Raw genomic sequence first — 9,037 nt, 5'->3', positions numbered from 1 at the left:
TGTTATTGCCGATGATTACGCATGAGAGAGAGAGTGTCAGGTCCGATTTACACGCCTTCCCATCAGGCGCCATTTTGAGATGAAACGGTTCAAATTCGCACGCCTGGCCTTCTAGCGCCGTTTGAAATCAAATCGATTTGACTCCCACCTGAGTCAGCATTTTATCATCTTATCCTTTTAGAGTTAACGGCATCTTTAAAACAAAATAACCCACGTGGATCAATATTAACCACAACCCGTTTATAACTGCTAATCCCATTAAAATGCCTTGTAACCAATGAAACCAGAATTGTGAAAAATCAAAAAGATTTTCGTGCTTAGTGTGTAAAAGAAAAAGAAATAAAGCAACATATTTGAGGGATTATGTGATGTCAATAAAGACACGAAACAATGGATCCCGGGCACGAATCTCTTCCTTCAAAGTCAAGAGAGACCTTAAAGTGTTTGTGTGGTTTCCCATTGAATAACGATCAGACACTTGTTAAGAAGTGTTGAAAGGCTTCTTTTAATTAGGCTTATTTGGGTGGCTTTCGTTTCGATTCAGAATTCCTGAGCTTGAAATAAGACAGAAATCGAACGAAGTACTTGTGAGACCAGTGTAGTCTGTTGAACAAGTAGGTTGGAGATAAGTTAAGTGGCAAGGTAAAATAATGTATGTAAAATCACAAAAAATAAAACTGGATCCCAAGGGAAGAAATGTTATTGGATTTAACAATTTCATAGGAATCACTCAAAAGAAAAGTAGAGATTTCACATTGTATCCCCATGGATAAGTCCGTTAATTCATTAGTGAAAGCTAGAGCAAATTTATTGTTCACCGTCAATGCATAGTAGGTATTGAATTGTGGGTTTCACTTAGCACGTAGTGACACGAAGCTAAGATCATGAACACAGAAATTGTGCAACCATAAACCTCAGTGGTAATTTCTGAGAGTCTCAAGGGTTATATTTATGAAGCGAATAAGATGGAGAATAGTGGTGTAGATGGTGTAAAGAAACCAAGGTACCTCTGCTGTTAAAATAATGACCAAGCAGAAAACTCTTATCTCATGTGGGAAGAGAGTTAGGTAGCTCATGATTAGAATAAATATGAAAGCCTGATTGGGAAGACAAGGTTTGTATATACCAAGTCAGTAAGGCTATTATTCAGAATCGGTTGAGGCTTTGGACACATACAGCAGCATGCTTCTAGGGATGCTTAACTAATGAAAGAATTTCCCCACAAATAGACATAAAAAGATAAGATCCAAGAAAAATAAAAAAAAATATTTTTGGAGTTTTTGAATTTTTACGAAAGAAAAGAAAGAAAGAAAAAAAATATTTTTGGAATTTTTGATAATAAAAATAAGACATTAAAAAATTTGGATACAAAAAAAATGTTGGAACCGAACCCGAGCGTTCAGTCTATTTCGGTTTTAAAAAAAAATTTTGGAACCGAACCCGAGCGTTCGGTCTATTTCGGTTGAGAAAAATTTTGGAACCGAACCCGAGCGTTCGGTCCATTTCGGGTGCCAAAAAATTTTTGAAAGAAGAGAAAAGAAACTTTGGTAATAAGATAAATGAATTTGAGAAACCAATACAAAAGGTTTACAACCAAAGAAACTACCTTTGAGTGATAAGCGAAGATCAGATGATACGACCGAACCCGAGCGTTCGGTTCATTTCGGTACATCAGAACAAGACCCGAACCCGAACGTTCGGTCTATTTCGCTTCCAACTTTTGAGCTTAAGTAGTAATCTTTGGGACTGACTCCGATTCCATCATTCCTAGCCCTCGTAGAATTTTGTTGAAAGACGCTTCAGAAAGAGCTTTGGTGAGGATGTCAGCCAGTTGATCAGTGGTTCGAACAAAGTGAATTTCGACGTTCCCATCTTCCACATGATCCTTAATGAAGTGATACCTCAGTGCTATGTGCTTGGTCTTGGAGTGTTGCACTGGGTTATGACAGATCCTAATTGCACTTTCTGAGTCGCAATATAGTGGGATCTTTTTCATATTGAGTCCATAGTCCCGGAGCTGGCTTTGGATCCAAATCACTTGAGATGTACAGGAGGCAGCTGCGATGTATTCTGCTTCAGCGGTAGACAGAGATACACAAGTCTGTTTCTTTGATTGCCAGCTAACCAACTTCCCGTCAAGGAATTGGCAGCCTCCAATGGTGCTTTTCCTGTCTAGCCTGCAACCTCCAAGATCTGCATCTGAGTAGGCATGAACGAAGAAACCTGAGTTTGATGGATACCATAAGCCGAGAGAGGTAGTTCATTTCAGATACCGGAGTATGTTCTTCACTGCAAGCATATGAGGTTCACGCGGATTCGCCTGAAATCTAGCACAGTAACAGACAGAAAACATTATATCAGGCCTGCTAGCAGTAAGGTACATTAAAGAACCAATCATCTGGCGATATAGCGTAATATCAACTGCCGGTTTATCCAAGGATGGAGTGAGCTTGGTGCCGAACGCCATTGGAACTTTAACCTTTGAGTCTCCCATCATGCCGAATATAGCAAGGAGAGTCTTGGTGTAGGCTTCCTGGTTGATAAAGATGCCTTCGGGTCCCTGTCTAATATTTAAACCAAGAAAAAAGTTAATCGGACCCATTGAGCTCATTTCAAATTTAGTCTCCATCAGCTTTCTGAATTCAGCTGTTAAGCTAGGATTCATGGAGCCAAAGATGATATCATCGACATAGATTTGAACAATCATAAGGTGGTTACCTTCCTTCTTACGAAAGAAGGTTGGGTCAACCGAACCTTGTTTGAATTTGGACATCTTTAAAAACTTGGTTAGCATTTCATACCAAGCCCTAGGTGCTTGTTTCAGACCATAAACCGCTTTGTCCAGAATATAGCAGTGATTGGGATACTTTTCATTGACGAATCCCGGAGGTTGCTCCACGTACACCGTTTCTTCAAGTTCTCCATTCAGAAATGCGCACTTTACGTCCATTTGGTAGACCTCAAAGTTCTTGTGTGCAGCATAGGCAAGAAATATTCGAACAGATTCCAGCCTAGCTACAGGAGCAAAAGTTTCTTCATAATCGATTCCTTCCTCCTGGCAGTATCCTTTCACCACTAGACGAGCTTTGTTTCTTATCACATTGCCTTCCTTGTCCATTTTATTTCTGAAGACCCATTTGAGACCAACAACCGAGGCATCTTTAGGAGTTGGAATGAGGCGCCAAACCTTATTTCTTTCGAACTCATTAAGTTCGTCTTGCATAGCTTGAACCCAATCAGAGTGATCAAGAGCAGTGTTTACTGTCTTTGGTTCAACTTTTGAGACGAAAGAGTTAAACATACAGAACTCTACTTTTGAGAATAGAGATGTTTGCTTTGCCTTCAGTTGAGATCGGGTCAGGACCTTTTCAGAGACATTACCCATTACCTGTGAAACAGGATGATCTCTGGTCCATTTGACAAGAGGAGGGTAATTTGGATCATAGGATGGATCCAATTCAGCATTTACCAATTCTTCTAATTCAGATTGACTATCATCGTCGAAAAACATATCGGCATTCTCCCCCTCGACTGATGAGCTTTCAGGTGTATCTTGACTTTCCGGAGCTACAGGACTTTCGGGTGGTGTTGAGCTTTCGGGTGCTATAGTACTTTCGGGTACAGCAGAGCTTTCGGGTGCAGCTGGAGAAGAGTTCTCCCCCTCAACTTGTGAGCTCGGCTGTTTTGAAGAAGATGGATCCTCCCCCTCAACTGAAGCACCGTGCTGAGGAGGTTCATTTGGAACTAATTCTCCTTCACCCATTTGTTTGGCGGCATCTTCGACGAGTTGCTTCAGATGGTCTACTTTGTTGTCTGCTGCATTGGCTTCCGAGAGAGTAGCCTTCTCCGGTTCATCGAATAACTCTACAAACTGCTCAAACAAATTTGCAATCGAGGCCGTGACTTGGCCTGTTTGAGAGAAAATTTCTCCAACTGTTTCTTCAGTGGCCTTCAGCTTTTTGACATAGCTGTCATCGAAAGTCACATAATACGTTTCTTCAATCTTCCTCGAACGCTTGTTTAAAACCCGGTATGCTTTTGAAGTGAGAGAGTATCCCAGAAAAATCCCTTCATCGGCTTTAACGTCGAACTTGTTACGATGTTCTTTAGAGTTGAAGGTGAAGCATCGTGAGCCGAATACATGGAAGAATTTAACGTTTGGCTTCCTGTTATTGATGATCTCATAAGGAGTGAGAGTGAAACGCTTATTGAGATAGGACCTGTTCTGTGTAAAACATGCTGCAGCAATAGCATCAGCCCAAAAATATAAAGGCAGAGAAGCGAAACTTAGCATGGTTCGGGCTGCCTCACACAAAGATCGGTTTCGTCTTTCGACAATTTCGTTTTGTTGAGGGGTGTAGGGGGCTGAGAAGTTATGACTGGTCCCTTTCTCTGCCAAAAAGTCTTCAAATTCTTTATTCTTGAACTCCAGCCCGTTGTCGCTTCTGATGTTGCGAACGACTTTCCTCAGTTGCACTTCAACTTGCTTAATAAACATCTTCAGCTTGAGAGTTGCCTCAGATTTGTGCTTCAGAAAGAACAACCATGTAAAACGTGAAAAGTCATCAACAATAACAAGAATAAACTTGCTACCACCAATGCTTTCGATAGATGATGGACCACACAAGTCAACGTGAATTAACTCAAGTGGTTCAACAACTTTAGTGTTTATAATGGATGGGTGACTTTGACGACTCTGCTTCCCCATTTCACACGCAGCACACAAATGTTCTCGATCGAACTTGAGCAATGGAAGACCCCGAACATGACCTCCGGTGACAAGTTTGTTGATATCCTTGAAGTTGAGATGGGAGAGCCTTCGGTGCCACAGCCAGCTTTCGTCAGAATGTGCTTTGGATAACAGACAGATAGCTGGATTTCCTTTGATAGGTTTGAGATTGAAAGGAAACATTTCGCCTTTGCGCTCTGATTTGAGAATCACTCTTTTTGTTTTCTTCTCTATTATTTCTGAACCCTCATTGTCAAATGAAACTTTAAGACCGGTGCCTCCAACAAGCTGAGATACACTGATGAGGTTGTGCTGTAGCCCTTCAACATACGCAACCTTTCTAATCGTGAAGTCTCCATTTGTTATCATCCCATAACCTTTTATTGTACTAAATGAGTTGTTCCCGAACTTGACATTCCCGCCGTTTGGAAGAGATCGAAATTCCCTCAGCTCTTCCTTCCTTCCTGTCATGTGACGTGAGCAGCCACTGTCAATATACCATTCTTCATCGAACTGCTCGTCACTGATAACCTGCAAAAATCAAGCAGATTTAGGAACCCAAAGTTTCTTGGGTCCACGTGAGCCTTTCATAGGAACAGGAATAGTAAGGGAGATGTCAACAAGATATGTTCTTTTTATTAAAGTTGTTTCATCTTTCTTCTTAATGGTGAAAACTTTAATTTTGTTAGGATTTGTTACAGTCGGTTTGGATTCAGGTTTTGGCGTTTGTGCTTTGGACTGCTTTTGATCATTCTTGTCTGAGGAAACCTTCGATTTTCCTTTCAAATCTGTTGAAGATTTTGGATTTTGAGTTTGAACAGAATTGAGTTTAGAATGAGATTGAGAGAAATTAGATCGAGAGAGTTTGGACTGAGAGGTTTTCTTGACTTGAGGTTCTAAGTGACCCTTTTGTTTTTGATCATTAGTGGAACCGAACCTTGAATTTTGGTAGCTTTTGCTTTCGGAGCCGAACCTATGCTTTCGGTAGCTGGTGCTCTCTGAACCGAACCTTTCCCTTCGGTTATTATTCCTTTCAGAGCCGAACCTGTCCTTTCGATTGTTGTTACTTTCTTGCGACCAGACAGCACTTTTCTCTGACTTTGAATTTTTGTCATGATAAGAGAAATGGGCGTTTTGAGATCGCCAAAACTGTTTTCGCTCTGAGAGATTCTTTTTGTATCTCAGATTCCTTTGCTGCTTTTGATCCTTCACTTGATTCGGCTGTCGGTGGATGTTGGCTTTTTGCTTTTGCTTCCTGTCAGCCGGTTCACTTTTAACAGATGATGTTTCGCTTGTAGGAGTGACTTCTTCTACAGGAACTTCTTTTGTACCACTAGTGCTTGGCACATCGAAGTTGTCAGGCTTGTTTAGTGGCTCTGGCACATATCTGCCTTTGGTTTTCCAGGATGTCCGTTCTGACAGACCAACGGTTTCGTCAGCATTATCTATAGGAGCAGACCAGAAAAACTCATCACAGCCATCTGCATTATCTTCGTTTACTATGGCGGTGAGTTCGGCTGTCTGATGTTCGGTTACTCCTGTGACCTTATATACCTGATTTGGAGTTGTTCTTACCTTTTGGTACACAACAGCCTTTTCTTCAAGAATCGGGGACTTATTTTGGGACAAACGAGCAAACTCCACAGAATTTTCAGAAATAAGATTTTTGTGGTTTTCGGGTTCGCTCTTGACAAACTCAGAACAGTCAACTTCATCCTCTACAGAAATTACGCTCATATCATCATCCTCATTAAGCTCAGACGTGTTTTCAACATCAATTTTATTTTCTGAGCTCAAGTTGGCATTCAATGAGTCAAATTTTTGTATGGTTTCGGTCCTTAGTTTTAGTTTATCGTTTTCATCCAAAAGGTTTTTTAGCATGTCCTTATGGTCCTTGGACTTTATAAAAGATTCGATTTTGTCCATACCATACATATAAGTCAGATTCACATCATCAGACGAAACTACACTTTTGCAATTATATGCTTCAGCATCGATTTCATCCTCCTTAAACTCAAGGAAGGGCAAAATCATGCGATGAATTTTCTGCCCTATTTCACAGTTCAAATGAAGTTGAGTGATGTTAGCATAAAGACGCTTAGCAATTAAACAAAAAACATTTCTCTGTTTCAAAAGTTTTAAATTGTCTCTTTGTAAGTAAATGTTTTCGTCCTTAGATTTAATCAGCTCCGACTCCTTCAGCTCTATCCACATCCTCCTTTCCTCATTCTTGGATGACACCCTGCTTATTTGATCAGTTAGGTTAGAATTGGTGACCCGTGTTTGAGTTAAACAACTATCTAGATTTGAGATTCTTGAATTTAAGTTTTTTAATTCTTTTTCATATGAATTTTGTGGGACTTTGAATGAAATAAAAACGGATTGTACCTTCTTGATCAATTCATCAAACTCATTGATCTGCACACTGAGAGGTTTTGCTGTGAAGCATAAGTCCTCTCGCTCCTTGGTGTCCTCATTCCCACCGTCTGTATTGTATCCCCTCATTTGAGATACATCTGTCACCATCAAACACTTCCCACTGCTTTCATCACCTCTTGCAACATATGCCTTTCCATGAGATGGCTTCCTGACTTCATCATCCTCTGAATCGGTTGACCAGACCTGCACGCCAATGAACTCATCATCCGCTGCCGAACCCTGTACAATTAAAGCATTCATAGAAGGGTTGGTAGCGGCTTTCTTTCTCTTGATCTCTTCCAGCTTTTTCATCAACACTGCCTCTTCATCTTTTTCTTCATCCTTTTCTGCCATTTTCTTCAAAACACAGTCTTTAGCATAGTGGTTCTTTCCTCCACAGTAGTAGCAGTTCACACCAGAATCTCCTTCAACTTTTGCCTCTTTCTTTGGTTCCTCTGTCTTCGGCTCCTCCCTAACCTTTTCAGAACTATAGCTTCCCTGCCAATTTCGGTTCTTATTGGTAGGAAACCTTTTCTTGATGAACCTCTTTGGATTAGACACCATCATAGCGTAATCTTCAGAAGTAAGATCATAGTCTTCTAGGTTGAGATCTTCATCTTCAACCACATTTTTGCTTTTAGACAGGAGGGCCAAGGACCCCAAACTTGAGACCACATTTTTCTCTTGCAGGATAATCTTTTCTTGGGATTTCAGAATTCCCACCAGCTTTGCTAAAGAATAAGACTTGAACTGCTCATGAGCTTTAACAGTGGACACGACAGCTCTCCACTCGGATCTTAGGCCATTCAAAAAGGTAACTTTTTGTTCAATCAGCTTCCTTTCTATATCGTGTTTGATCATCTTGCTAAGAAGATGATTGAAGCGATCGAACATCTGAGTAACAGTTTCATCAGAATACTGCTTAAATTCACCAAACTCAGACAAAAGTAAGGTCTGAATAGAATGCTCTAAATCTTCATATGTGGAATATAGCTCTCGCAGCCTATCCCAGATTTCTTTAGCGGTTCTGCATGAACTCACCAACCTGAATGTATCTGATTGAAGAGCGAATCGAATCAGTCTCAATGCCTTAATGTTGCACTGAAACTTTTCCTTTTCGTCTTGAGCAACGTCCTTTACGTCCTTTAACAGATCATTATACTCTTTCTGAGTTTTAATGATTTTTGATGTTCCTGAGTGAGCAAATGGTCCAGAAACGATTGCTTCCCAAATAAGATATCCATTGTCTTCAGATCCGATGACATAATCTTCGAAATGATGTGCCCAAACTTCGTAATCCTGGGTGTAAAGAATAGGAATCTTCGTCGTTGATCCAATGTTGTTTGAGATGTTGATGGGATTAGATTGTGACTCGTCCATGCTTGATCGTTTAACCTGTTTGAAAGATCAGACTTGTAATATGTAATATTAGGGCAAAACAAATAAATGCTGAGTTACGTCAATTATGGAATGACGGCTCAATAAATATTAGTTAATGCGGAATAACCCTAATCGCAAACTCTTTCACAGAAAAGATGTGTATGAATTACACAGCCTCCTGCTCTGATACCAATTGATGAGTTAAAAATAAACTCGTTGATCGATTAGATCTTCGTAACAGGTAAGTGATGAACGTAAAAACAGTAAACAAAACACAAGTATGAATCAAAATGTGTCGAATGATTAGATTACTCGATCCTCAGCAGAGCTCGACTAAGAACTTCCACTGTAGAGGATTCTAGGGTTACAAAAATAAGAACGATGAATTTGCTGAACAATTCTTCTCTAATCGTTACTTGTCCTCCTTCTCTAGGATGCATGCAAGCATCTATTTATATTAAACCCTACAAAAACTCACGGATGGACAGGCCTATACCGGAGATATATATT

Source organism: Lactuca virosa, chromosome 9 (genome assembly GCF_052849685.1).
Source record: "Lactuca virosa cultivar CGN04683 chromosome 9, Lactuca_virosa_CGN04683_v6, whole genome shotgun sequence".
In the NCBI taxonomy this organism is placed as follows: Eukaryota; Viridiplantae; Streptophyta; class Magnoliopsida; order Asterales; family Asteraceae; genus Lactuca; species Lactuca virosa.
The sequence above is the reverse complement of the archived record's forward strand: the minus strand, read 5'-3'. Positions refer to the sequence as shown.